We start from the raw sequence: 14,832 nt of genomic DNA on the forward strand, positions 1-14,832 counted from the left end.
CAGAAAGGTGGGAATAGAAGGATCATACCTCAACATAATAAAAGCCATATATGACAAGCCCACAGCCAACATCATACTCAATGGACAAAAACTAACACCATTTCCCCTAAGAACAGGAACAAGACAGGGATGCCCACTCTCACCACTCCTGTTCAACATAGTACTGGAAGTATTAGCCATTGCAATTAGGCAAGAAGAAGAAATAAAAGGCATCCAAATTGGAAAAGAGGAAGTAAAACTGTCCTTATTTGCAGATGACATGATATTATACATACAAAACCCTAGAGACTCCATCAAAAAGCTACTAGACTTAATACATGAATTTGGCAATATAGCAGGATACAAAATTAACCCCAAGAAATCTGAGGCATTTCTATACACCAATAGTGAACTTTCAGAAAGAGAGATTAGAAAAACAATCCCATTTACCATCGCACCAAAAAAATTAAGATACCTAGGAATAAACTTAACTAAAGAGGTTAAAGACCTCTACTCAGAAAACTACAGGACGTTGAAAAAAGAGATAGAGGAAGACATAAACAGATGGAAGAACATACCATGTTCTTGGATTGGTAGAATCAACATCATTAAAATGTCCATACTACCCAAAGCAATCTATACATTCAACGCACTTCCCATTAAAATACCAATGGCCTTCTTCAAAGATCTAGAACGAACTCTCCAAAAATTCATCTGGAATAAAAAAAGACCCCGAATAGCTGCAGCGATCCTGAGAAAGAACAAAGTAGGTGGGATCTCAATGCCAGATATCAAACTGTATTACAAAGCCACTGTTCTCAAAACTGCCTGGTACTGGCACAAGAACAGACATATAGACCAGTGGAATAGAATAGAGAGTCCAGAAATTAGCCCGAACCAATATGCTCAATTAATTTTTGACAAAGGAGGCATGAACATACAATGGAGCCAAGATAGTCTCTTCAATAAATGGTGTTGGGAAAATTGGATAGATATATGCAAGAAAATGAAACTAGACCACCAACTTACACCATACACAAGAATAAACTCAAAATGGATAAAGGACTTAAATGTACGACAGGAAACCATAAAAAGTCTAGAAGAATACAAAGGCAACAAAATCTCAGACATATGCCAAAACAATTTCTTCACTGATACAGCTCCTAGGGCAGTTGAAACTAAAGAGAAACTGAACAAATGGGACTACATCAAAATAAAAAGCTTCTGCACAGCAAAAGAAACCATCAACAAAACAACAAGAAAACCCACCTCTTGGGAAAACATATTTGCCAACGTCATATCTGATAAGGGCTTAATCTCCAAAATTTATAGAGAACTCATACAACTTAACAAAAAGAAGATAAACAATCCAATCAAAAAATGGGCAAAGGATCTAAATAGACACCTTTCAAAAGAGGACATTCAGAAAGCCAAGAGGCATATGAAAACATGCTCAAAGTCACTAATCATCCGAGAGATGCAAATCAAAACAACAATGAGGTACCATCTCACACCTGTCAGAATGGCCATCATCAACAAATCAACAAACGACAAGTGCTGGAGAGGATGTGGAGAAAAAGGAACACTTGTGCACTGCTGGTGGGAATGCAGACTGGTGCAGCCACTATGGAAGGCAGTATGGAGGTTCCTCAAAAAATTGGAAATGGAACTCCCATTTGACCCTGTGATCCCACTACTAGGAATATATCCCAAGAAACCAGAAACACCAATCAGAAAGGATATATGTAACCAGATGTTCATAGCAGCACAATTCACCATAGCTAAGATCTGGAAACAGCCTAAGTGCCCATCAGTAGATGAATGGATTAGAAAACTGTGGTACATCTACACGATGGAATACTATGCTGCTGTTAAAAAGAAGGAACTCCTACCATTTGCAACATCATGGATGGAACTGGAGAGCATAATGCTAAGTGAAACAAGCCAGTCAATGAAGGAAAAATACCACATGATCTCACTCATTCATGGATAATAAAGACCATTACAAACTTTTGAACAATAATAGATACAGAGGCAGAGCTGCCTCAAACTGATTGTCAAACTGCAGTGGGAAGGCCAGAGAGAGTTGGGGGGCAGGAGGGAGGGGAGTAAGAGATCAACCGAAGGACTTGTATGCATGCATATAAGCATAACTAATGGACATAAGACACTGGGGGGTAAGGGAAGGTAGGGGTTTGTCAAGGGCGGGGGGGGGGGGAAAAAGGACACTTATGTAATACCCTTTGTAATACTTTAAGCGAAAAAAAAAAAAAATAAAAAAAAAAATAAAAAAAATAAAGGCCATATATGAAAAACCTAAAAAAAATAAAAAAAATAAAAAAAAAAAAATAAAAAAAAGAACCACATGTTTATGGCTAGTTAATGGAGAATGTTTTCAACATACAGGTAATACTTTCAGGCATCAATATGAAAAACAAGCTGGAGCATCCCTTACATCATACCACATACAAGAAATAGATAATAACCCTAGTAGCTGGTTTGGCTTAATGGCTAGAGCATTGGCCTGTGGACTGAAGGGTCCCAGGTTTGATTCTGGTCAAGGGCACATGCCTAGGTTGCAGATTTGAACTGCAGTAGGGGGTGTGCAGGAGGCAGCCAATCAATGATTCTCATTATTGATGTTGCTATCTCTCCTTCCCCTCCCTTCTTCCCTGAAATAAATAATATATATATATATATATATATATATATATATGTATATATATATATTTTTTTTTCTTTTAAATAAATAGATAATGGATCTAAAACCATTATAATTCTAGAAGAAAACATGGGGAGCAAACCTTTGTGAACTTGTTAGGCAAATATTTCTTAGAATATAGAAAAGCACTAATAATGTAATAAAAAATCATTAAATGAACCTCAGTCAGAATTAAAATCTGTTGTTCAAAAGACACTGTCAGGAGAATTGAAAGGCAAGACACAGACAGCAACAATTTGTTTCCAAAATATATATCAAATTTAAAAAATTATGTCCAAAATATATAACATTTGAGACATAATAATAGAAAAATAATTTTAAATCAACAAGAGATTTGAGCAGATACTTCATTAAATATATGTAGAGAGAAAATGATTTTATAAACAAACTGGAGGCCCAGTGCATGGATTCGTGTACCAGTGGGGTCCCTCAGCCTCACCTGCGCCCTCTCGCAATCCAGGACCCCTTGGGGGATGTCGAACTGCCAGTTTCGACCCGGTCCCCACAGACCAGGCCAAGGGACCCCACCAGTGCATGAATCCATGCACAGGGCCTCTAGTATGCATATAAGATCATTGGTTAATCTCTTCCTGCCCTCCCCGCTCCTCCCTTCCCCCTGAGATTCATCAGCCTGTTCCATGTTTCCATGCCTGTGCGTTGAGCATCTGTCCTTTGGTGGTCAGTGCATGTCATAGCTACTGGTCGTATGGTTGAATGGTTGCTTAGGTTTTTATATATATGTATACTAGAGGCCCAGTGCACAAAAATTTGTGCACTCGGGGTGGTCCCTCAGCCGGGCCTGTGCCCTCTTACAGTCTGGGACCCCTTGGGGGATGACCACCTGCTGGTTTAGGCCTGCTCCCTGGGGAATTGGGCCTAAGCTGGCAGTCAGACATCCCTCTGGCATCCCGGCAGCCCTTGGGGGATGTCCCCTTGCCAACGGGGAGCAGGCCTAAGCTGCAGTCGGACATCCTTAGCGCTGCTGAGGAGGCGGGAGAGGCTCCTACCACTACCGCTGTACCGGCAGCCGTCAACCTGGCTTGTGGCTGAGCAGAGCTCCCCCTGTGGGAGTGCACTGACCACCAGGGGGCAGCTCCTGCATTGAGCGTCTGCCCCCTGGTGGTCAGTGTGTGTCATAGTGACCAGTCATTCCCAGTCTTTCTGCTGTTAGGGTCAGTTTGCATATTACCCTTTTATTATATAGGATAGAGGCCTGGTGCACAGGTGGGGGCCAGCTGGTTTGCCCTGAAGGGTGTCCCGGATCAGGGTGGGGGTCCCACTGGGGTGCCTGGCCAGCCTGGGTGAGGGGCTGATGGCTGTTTGCAGGCTGGTCAAGCCCCCCCCCCCCCCTTTCAAGCTGGCCAAGCCCCCCAGCAATGGAAGCTCCCAGCTTCTCCTTTTATTCTTTTCTTTTTTAATTCTGGGATTTATTTACCTTCTATAATTGAAACTTTGTTGCCTTCAGTGGAGGTCAGAGCTGGCCAGGAAGCTTGGCTTCCTCCATCACTGGAGCAACCAAGCCTCCTGCTTGCTTCAGCTCCGTGGCTGCCAGTCACCATCTTGGTTGGGTTAATTTGCATAGAGTCACTCTGATTGGCTGGTGGGCATGGCTTAAGGCATAGCGAAGGTATGGTTAATTTGCATGTTTGTCTTTTATTAGATTAGATAGATGTTTGGCATGGTTAGCAATTAGAAAATACAAATTAATTTTCACATTAATGAATGAATATCCCTACATAAACAATACAATACACAACAATGTATTTCATGAAATATACAATTAATATGTGGATTAATACCTCATTAACCCATAATGATATACCATTACATATGTAATATAATGGCAAAGACTAAAACAAAACTAGCACTGGCATTGGCACTGCTATATGCTGGCAAGGATGCAGAGTTACTTGCACTTTTTGATATTTCAAATGAAAATATAAAATGTAACAACCACTTTGGAAAAAAAGTAATAGTTCCTTATAAATTCCAACATATATGATTACCCAACAACTCAGTAAACCTCCCCCTAGCTATAATCTAAGAGAAATGAAAACTCATGCTCTCCCAAAGACTTGTACATAAATGTTTATAACAGCTTTATTCATATTTACCACAAATATTCAAATCAATCTATACATATATTATGAATGAAGCATCAAGAAACTGTAGTTCATTTATAACTGTTAACAAATGCAAAAACATGGGGAAGTCTCAAAAGCATTATAGTAAATGAAAAAAAGCCAGAAGCAACTTCCTATACACTAGTGGGAACCATGCCAGGGTCCCCAGGTGGTCAAGGCCAATGGGAGCACAGAGGCCTTGTTATCAATACGCCAGAATGGCCACAGACCACTCTGGGCATGAGCCTAATCAGAACGTCCATGGACTCTGAGTCTGGAAATCCTCATCAGGCCAAGATACCATGAGTGGCTGCAAGGACACAGTGCACTGTGCCCTTCAGTAACTATTGGCACAAAGCCTTCTTTGTCTAAATAGTGTAAAAGTAGGTTACTGACCAGTCTAGTCAGCTGAGGATGAAGTAAGAAGAAGTCTGCTAGAGAGAGCAGCTGGGCAGGAGAGACAGGAGAAGCTGCTGAGCTGGAGAGCTCAGGTACCGCTATGATGTGAGGCGGTGAGTCTAGGAGGCAGCACGTGGCTCCTTAGATAATAACTGTGGTTACAGAGACTGATCCTGCCTTATGGGAAAGATATGTCTGGCTGCATGTCTGTTTGGACTTTGCTGTGAAGACTATTCTTGTCTGATGGCTATATAGCCACTGGCTTCAGCAATGAAGACTCATCTATAATAATCTAAAATAATAAAAGCATAATATGCTAATTAGACCAGACAGCTGAACAACCTTCTGGACGTCATTCCAAACATCCTTCTGGATGAATCTGCAGTGCCAGGGGCTGAGGCAGAGGTGGTTAGTGGTGATCAGTCAGGTAGGTGAGCAGTTAGCAGCAATAAGGCAGGCAGGCGAGTGTTAGGGGCAATAAAGCAAGCAGGTAGAGGCAGTTAGGGGTGAAGAGGCAGGTAGACAAGCATTAGGGGCGATGTGGCAGGCAGGCAAAGGCAGTTAGGGGTGATCAGGCAGTCAGGAGAAGAGTTATGGGTGATCAGGCAGGCAGGCAAGCAGTTAGGGGCATCAGGCAGGCAGGCAGAGTGGTTAAGGGGTGAAGAGGCAGGCAGGCAGGTGAGTGGTTAGGAGCCAGTGGTCCCGGATTGCGAGAGGGTGCAGGCCGGGCCTCTAGTTCTCATATATTCACAACCTCCATGGCTTCTCCGTCTTAGACCTGGTATCCAAGGAGGTCCAGCCCTAGGCAGAAGGTCTCGGACCCAACAGCTGTTACTAGTGAGCAGAGGATAAAGGAGGAACTTGGACTAAGTTCTCAACAGTTAGTACAGTGGGCAAGGTTCAAGCAGGAACCAACCCTGGTGTAGTCAAATGGAAGAATTTAGAAGAATACATGGACTCAGAGCCAGTCAGACCAGCAGAGCTGTGCGGTGCTCTTGCTGCTGGCTCCAACAACACCATATGGTTCAATTTACTGGACACCCTAGAAAAGGCAAAACTATAGGTGCAGAAATCAGAAAAAAATTCTATAAAATGCCCTCATATACCTGGAAATGTTAAATGTTCTATGAAATGAGGAGATGGAGGGTGGCACATCAACAAAAACTATAAACTATCTGCTTTACAAGAAAAAAAACACACTGATTATTTTCTCAGTTTTAGCAGAAATAGCTTATCCTTGATCATGTGAAGAAATTATTGCAGACATAATTTAAGAAAACAATTAAATTTAGCTTTCGCATTTGTTGAGAACTGCCCAAATAAAGTAACATATATTTTAAGGATTAGATCATTGTATATTTATGTGGCCATTATTCAATCTACTACAGGCATATTGCACATAGCAGTGATAACTGAAACTATAGTCATGGAAGAAATCATGAAGAGAAAATTCATAAAGAAGAGAAAAATAGGGGCAAAATCAGTATTCTAGTGGTCCCTAAACTACATGGGTAAGCAGAGGACAAACAAATAGTAGACATTAAGCATGCAAGGAGAGATGTAAGGAAAAAAGGACAGAAAAAGAAGGTTGCAAAATGGAGCCCAAGGGAATAGAAAGAATACAGGGAAGAAAAATAAAGAAAAGCATGGCTTGAGTAAGCTAAAAATTTAATATTAAAATACAAAAAGGCTTAATATTTATCAATCTTTGTTACATATTTATACATACTAATTGTAATCCTAAATCAATTCCATAGTCATCTAACCTGATATTCAGTTTGTACAGATTGGCCACTAGAATGCTGAGACTGTCATCTCTGAAGTATGAGGCAATGTTAAAGTCAATTTTGTAATTTATGCAGTATTTCACAGGTGTGAGGCATTATAATGAACAGCATCAAGGGGATTCCTCCTCAAACTAATCATGTTTACTAAGTAGATGCTAAACTCAATTGTTGCTGTTTTTTTTTTTTAACATGCGCATTTAAGTTTATTATTGTCGTTTAAAGCTTGATTTTATAAAACACAAAATGACATTTTAAAGAATTCTATATCACCGGAATTAAAACAGTAGAAATAGCGATAGCTTTGCAAGTGTAAAGTATATACATCAAAATAAAATAATTGGAGATTTTTTTCAATATGGAAACTGTACAAATGAAATAAATGGCAAAAGGCCCTACTAGCAATATTTTATTATTGGGTAGTATCTGTTATGTTAGGACTGAAACAAAGATTCTGAATATTCATACTTGTTTTTTTTTTTTAATATATTTTATTGATTTTTTGCAGAGAGGAAGGGAGAGAGATAGAGAGTCAGAAACATCGATGAGAGAGAAACATCGACCAGCTGCCTCCTGCACATCTCCTACTGGGGATGTGCCCGCAACCCAGGTACATGCCCTTGACCGGAATTGAACCTGGGACCTTTCAGTCCGCAGGCCAATGCTCTATCCACTGAGCCAAACCGGTTTCGGCTATTCATACTTGTTTTACTGTGTTTCATATTTACCTATGTTCCGAGTCAAGCTACTTGAGCAAAAGTTCTGATTGAGGAAGGCATTTAGCTCTATAGCAAACGATTTTCCCACCCTCAGTTACCATCTTCAAAAGAATTGACATTGCAATGCTGATGTGATCGGCTGGTTCCCTTTTGAACCATGTGCAAAAAAATATGATAAACCCTATGAAAAGTCAAACAGGAATCAAAAGATGGAACAATTAGGCACAACTCACTAAAATAGAGTGTTACGTTTTCCCCATCTAAAAATTAATCAGTGAAATAAAACATGAACTATAGCTGACTTGGTTTCAGGAAGCACACATTTGTGAATTCCAGTATTGTTCTTGTCCCAACCCCAGTCATGGACAATATTTTGTTGGCCACCTTACTGTTTACTTTGTGGATTGTAACAGTGAAGGAAAACGGATAAGATTGCTCAGAATTGGTAATGAACTATGGTACCGGACGCTTCTCACTTTTCAGGTACAACCAAATCTTTGTCTGATAGATCAGCAGATCAAATGAACAGGAAAGTTTTAGCTGTGGCAGGAATGTCGCTGTAGCTTTGTTCTGTCTCATTGCCCAGCAGACTTCATCTTGGCTAGCTTTCTGAGATTGTTCTGAAGAAAAGACTGTCATCTTTGGCAGCCTTGTCATACTCAATATCAAACTGCCATCTTTCAAGGCCCTCACCATGTTCAGTATTCGAGATGAATACAACCAGTTTCTGAACTGACCACTTGAATAAGCAATCTTTTAGTTGTTCCACCACATTACTTGGATATTTTAAGAGCTCACAATCAGTAGTTACATGAAAGGTGAGTCCATATTTCTGCACTTGAGCAAAAGCTTCAGATGGAAAAATGTCACACTGATATAAAATAAGAAGAACTCAGGAACGATTTTGGCACTGCCAAGCAGGGTGATGCCCTGCTCCCTGGAGAGCTGCCTCGCCAGGCCCATGCCCACAGCGGCAACCATGTCCACTGCACACAGCAACTGCACGTGGCCACCAGGTACATGCCCTTGACCGGAATTGAACCTGGGACCTTTCAGTCCGCAGGCCAATGCTCTATCCACTGAGCCAAACCGGTTTCGGCTATTCATACTTGTTTTACTGTGTTTCATATTTACCTATGTTCCGAGTCAAGCTACTTGAGCAAAAGTTCTGATTGAGGAAGGCATTTAGCTCTATAGCAAACGATTTTCCCACCCTCAGTTACCATCTTCAAAAGAATTGACATTGCAATGCTGATGTGATCGGCTGGTTCCCTTTTGAACCATGTGCAAAAAAATATGATAAACCCTATGAAAAGTCAAACAGGAATCAAAAGATGGAACAATTAGGCACAACTCACTAAAATAGAGTGTTACGTTTTCCCCATCTAAAAATTAATCAGTGAAATAAAACATGAACTATAGCTGACTTGGTTTCAGGAAGCACACATTTGTGAATTCCAGTATTGTTCTTGTCCCAACCCCAGTCATGGACAATATTTTGTTGGCCACCTTACTGTTTACTTTGTGGATTGTAACAGTGAAGGAAAACGGATAAGATTGCTCAGAATTGGTAATGAACTATGGTACCGGACGCTTCTCACTTTTCAGGTACAACCAAATCTTTGTCTGATAGATCAGCAGATCAAATGAACAGGAAAGTTTTAGCTGTGGCAGGAATGTCGCTGTAGCTTTGTTCTGTCTCATTGCCCAGCAGACTTCATCTTGGCTAGCTTTCTGAGATTGTTCTGAAGAAAAGACTGTCATCTTTGGCAGCCTTGTCATACTCAATATCAAACTGCCATCTTTCAAGGCCCTCACCATGTTCAGTATTCGAGATGAATACAACCAGTTTCTGAACTGACCACTTGAATAAGCAATCTTTTAGTTGTTCCACCACATTACTTGGATATTTTAAGAGCTCACAATCAGTAGTTACATGAAAGGTGAGTCCATATTTCTGCACTTGAGCAAAAGCTTCAGATGGAAAAATGTCACACTGATATAAAATAAGAAGAACTCAGGAACGATTTTGGCACTGCCAAGCAGGGTGATGCCCTGCTCCCTGGAGAGCTGCCTCGCCAGGCCCATGCCCACAGCGGCAACCATGTCCACTGCACACAGCAACTGCACGTGGCCACCAGGTACATGCCCTTGACCGGAATTGAACCTGGGACCTTTCAGTCCGCAGGCCAATGCTCTATCCACTGAGCCAAACCGGTTTCGGCTATTCATACTTGTTTTACTGTGTTTCATATTTACCTATGTTCCGAGTCAAGCTACTTGAGCAAAAGTTCTGATTGAGGAAGGCATTTAGCTCTATAGCAAACGATTTTCCCACCCTCAGTTACCATCTTCAAAAGAATTGACATTGCAATGCTGATGTGATCGGCTGGTTCCCTTTTGAACCATGTGCAAAAAAATATGATAAACCCTATGAAAAGTCAAACAGGAATCAAAAGATGGAACAATTAGGCACAACTCACTAAAATAGAGTGTTACGTTTTCCCCATCTAAAAATTAATCAGTGAAATAAAACATGAACTATAGCTGACTTGGTTTCAGGAAGCACACATTTGTGAATTCCAGTATTGTTCTTGTCCCAACCCCAGTCATGGACAATATTTTGTTGGCCACCTTACTGTTTACTTTGTGGATTGTAACAGTGAAGGAAAACGGATAAGATTGCTCAGAATTGGTAATGAACTATGGTACCGGACGCTTCTCACTTTTCAGGTACAACCAAATCTTTGTCTGATAGATCAGCAGATCAAATGAACAGGAAAGTTTTAGCTGTGGCAGGAATGTCGCTGTAGCTTTGTTCTGTCTCATTGCCCAGCAGACTTCATCTTGGCTAGCTTTCTGAGATTGTTCTGAAGAAAAGACTGTCATCTTTGGCAGCCTTGTCATACTCAATATCAAACTGCCATCTTTCAAGGCCCTCACCATGTTCAGTATTCGAGATGAATACAACCAGTTTCTGAACTGACCACTTGAATAAGCAATCTTTTAGTTGTTCCACCACATTACTTGGATATTTTAAGAGCTCACAATCAGTAGTTACATGAAAGGTGAGTCCATATTTCTGCACTTGAGCAAAAGCTTCAGATGGAAAAATGTCACACTGATATAAAATAAGAAGAACTCAGGAACGATTTTGGCACTGCCAAGCAGGGTGATGCCCTGCTCCCTGGAGAGCTGCCTCGCCAGGCCCATGCCCACAGCGGCAACCATGTCCACTGCACACAGCAACTGCACGTGGCCACCACGGGGCTAAACTCAGTTGTTTTTAAATGGCTGAAGAAGCAAATGTATAATATGTCAGCATGGAAATGATATAACCTCTTAAGTTATTATTAAAAGACTGTATGCTGTTTAAATCGCGGTTAATTGTGGCAAAGACATGTAACTACATTTTACTTAAGGCTCTCTTTAAAGATTGGTAAAATTCCAGCTTTTATTCCTAACTCTATAGCTGTCATTCTCAAGATGCTCAATTTTTTTTACACATCTGGTTTCATTTCCTGTATGTCACCACTCGTAGAAATGTGCTTACCCAGTGTATACGTCTGTATGCATTTGTACATGACTCTTTCCTAAACTTCACTCTTGCATTTTGCAAAGTGACCTTCCTTCCCTGATATTTTGAAGTTTGATTCTAAAATAAAGTTAAAATTTACTTGAAATAACCCTGCCAACATGGCTCAATGGTTCAGAATCAACCTATGAACCAGGAGGTCACAGCTCATTTCCTTTGTTCAGGAGGCAGCTGATCAATGATTCTCTCTCATCATTGATCTCTCTCTCTCACACAATAAATTACTTAATTTACTGCATTTCTTAAGTACCGGTATATATATACACATACACACACACACACTGAGTGGCCAGATTATTCTGACCACCTGATGTTTGAAGGTAAATTAGCTATAATTTCGTGCTAAGTTGCGAGAGGGCCAGATAATTATAAATGTCTGAATAGCACAACATACCTAAGTATTGTTGCTGATCAAGTTCATCCTATCATGTTGATGGCATATTTCAATGGAGATGGCTTCTTCCAACAAGACAATGCGCCATGCCACGGTGCTCGTATTGTGCAGGAGTGGTTTCAAGAACATGAGGGAGACTTTACCTTGCTTAGGTGGCTCCAACAATCACCAGATCTCAATCCAACTGACAATTTGTGGGACGAAGTTAAAAGAGCCATCAGGCAGCTGGTTCCACGGCCATCAAATCTCACAGAACTGGACAGTGCTATTCATCAGGCATAGTGTCAGATTCCTTGCATTACCTTTCAATATCTCATGGAGTCAATGCCAAGAAGAATCACCGCAGCATTGAAGGCAAAAGTGACCGAACGAAGTACTGATGGGGTGGCCATAATAATCTGACCACTTAGTGTGTGTGTGTGTGTGTGTGTGTGTGTGTGTGTTTATAAATAATCTCCTTCCTCCAACTTACTGTTAGCCAGATATAAACTTGATATAAATTGCAATTATTTGGCTCACAGTTATATCCTCAGTCAAACCTATATCCCCACTGATACATGATAAATTATCTTTTTATAATAATCCTCTATTAAATATTAAAATACATATTAAGGAAACTCATAGTCAATGTACTACAGAAATACAAATATGGACTTTTGAAGCTTCTGGAACCAACTATCAGTTTACAGGAAATACAGGGGATAGAACTTGGTAAAACAATTCTATGATATATTCAGCAAAATCCACAATTTTGAAATTCTGAAAGGTAAATCACCCAGTTTAGTGAACAAATAATTAGTAAAAATAAAATGTGGAGCAATGTAGTTGTAGACATTGAAAGATATATCAACCACATGTAATAAGTGGATCTTGTTTGACTCTTGATTTCAGCAAGACATCTATGAATTCTGTATGAGATAATTGGGGACATTTAAATAATTACTAGACATATGATGATAATAAGGATTCATTGTTTACTTTCACTTAGGTATCATAACAGTATTATAGCTATGTTTTTTAAAAAGCCAATATATTTTAGAGATATTATAAAATATTAACATACAACTATATGATTTGTGGAATGCTTCAAATTAATACAGAGGGGGTAGAAGGGGTGGTTTAGTGGAGATATAGATGAAACAATATTGGTCATGAGATGAGAATTATTGAAACTGAATGAGGCGACATAGGCGTACTTATGCATATTAAATTTTTTACTTATCTATATTAATTTTTTAAGTGACATAAAATATATGCTTTGAAATAAGATTCAAGTATTTTAATTTCAGGTCAACATCTCAGAAGCTGTGTGCCTTTCGGACAAGTTTATTATCTCTCTATTTTTTATTATACATCAATAAAATAGGAATAATAGTACTCATGCCACATAATTGTTATTAAGATTAAAGTAGCTCATGTTTGTAGGGCACATAGCATATTATGAAGCAATAAATGTTAACTACAGTTTATATTTATACAATGTCATTCATAGGCATTGGTGAGTTAGTTTAGGAAGCTAAAAAGGCATTTACTATATTTTTTGCATGGAAAAGTGGGTTATGAACTCAAGCACAAATTAAGTTGGAAGACATAGCCTATTTACAACTTGGGAATTGCTAGAATCATAGCAATTGAAAATGAGTAGTTTAGATTTTCCCACGTAAATTGAAACCCTGATGTATTGAGGCTTCTATGATTATCCAAAGGCAAAAATAAATAAGTCCCTTAGCAGGAGAATTATTTTAAACTTAAATGATGATAATTTAAATAAAACTCACATTGATGTGAATGTTTTACAAAGAGAGTGATACAAATAAATTTGTGTTCCATATACACCTAGGGGATTTATAAATTTTAATATACCTAATATTCTCTCTCTCTCTCTCTCTCTCTCTCTCTCTCTCTCTCTCTCTCCCTCTCTCTCTCTCTCCCACTGACATGCAGAATCAACAGGGTCTATGAATAATCCACAATGGAAGGATTGATGCTTTGATAGGATATTGACAAAATATGCATTGATATAATTTTGTATATGAGCACCAAGAAAAAATAGATTAGATATAGAGCCTATAGATTAGATATCATTGAGAAGGTAACATCTGGGTTGAGCTTTGAGAGATGAATATTCATAGAATATAGGGAAGAATGATCCAGGCAAATATGGAAACACAAGCAAAGACATCAATCCTTAAATTACATGATGTGTTCCTAACATGGCAAGTGGATTGTTGCTCCCAGGGCTGGGGAAGCATGAGGAAAAATTAGAGAAGGTAAAAGGAGTTATAAGTCCTGGACAGATTATAAAGGTCTTGGTGTGTCTTATGAGATATAATGACTTTAGAGGGAATCTTTGAAGGATTTTAAGCATAAGAATATAAACATATGCATACCTCCCCACTCTTATGCATAGTGGCTCACATCCTAGGTGTTATGATATTTGTGACATTACACTGCAATTGTATATTCACATTTAATGATTGAATAAGTTTGTTTTTTTATGTGTAAAATAGCAATTTAAAATATTTCTTTTTCCTCTCATTAAATAAGCACCTTTTGATGGCCATTTATACAAATAGTTATATAAATGCAAGATTTCCAATAAACTCTTATTTATAACAGTGATAGATACTTTTCAACCCTTATGTAATTTCTCAGCAGAATTTACTCCTGAAAATATCTCTAAACCACATCTTCTCTTGACTTCCTTATGATCACCTAATCCTTTTCTCCCACGGAACTTGTCATGCCTTCTCAGGTTGCTTCTTTGTCATCTTCTTTATCTGCTACCACCTTTAAATGATGAATGATGGTGTGATTTCCTGTAGGAAACAATATCTGATGTTCTTCTGTTCCCTGTCTAGTATTGCTGTATGAGCTTCCTAATCACAGTCTATGCATTTTATAAGCACCCAAACATATGCCCGTGACTCTACATCCTTATCTTCTATCAAAACTATATTCCAATGTTCACAATCATCAAAATTTTCAAGTATAGTTCCCCTAAACTAATTGCTACATTTGTCCTAAAATTTGCAATTTCATCTCGACTTCTCCATTTTGATAAACAATGCTCCTGTTTGTATAGTCACTCGGACAAGAGGGTGAGAAGTGCACATG

At 39.3% G+C, this 14,832-nt stretch overlaps 3 pseudogenes; all 3 read right to left on the reverse strand.

Moving 5' to 3' along the window:
* Nucleotides 1–8,017: 8,017 nt before the first annotated feature.
* LOC138996268 (mitotic spindle assembly checkpoint protein MAD2A pseudogene) lies at nucleotides 8,018–8,707 on the reverse strand (annotated as a pseudogene).
* A 435-nt stretch (nucleotides 8,708–9,142) lies between these two features.
* Nucleotides 9,143–9,832, reverse strand: LOC138996328 (mitotic spindle assembly checkpoint protein MAD2A pseudogene; annotated as a pseudogene).
* Nucleotides 9,833–10,267: 435 nt separating this feature from the next.
* On the reverse strand, nucleotides 10,268–10,957 carry LOC138996389 (mitotic spindle assembly checkpoint protein MAD2A pseudogene; annotated as a pseudogene).
* Between the last annotated feature and the right edge of the window lie 3,875 nt (nucleotides 10,958–14,832).

This window comes from Myotis yumanensis, unplaced genomic scaffold (genome assembly GCF_028538775.1).
Source record: "Myotis yumanensis isolate MYYU_CA2020_CCGP unplaced genomic scaffold, mMyoYum1.0.hap1 SCAF_1, whole genome shotgun sequence".
Lineage (NCBI taxonomy): Eukaryota > Metazoa > Chordata > Mammalia > Chiroptera > Vespertilionidae > Myotis > Myotis yumanensis.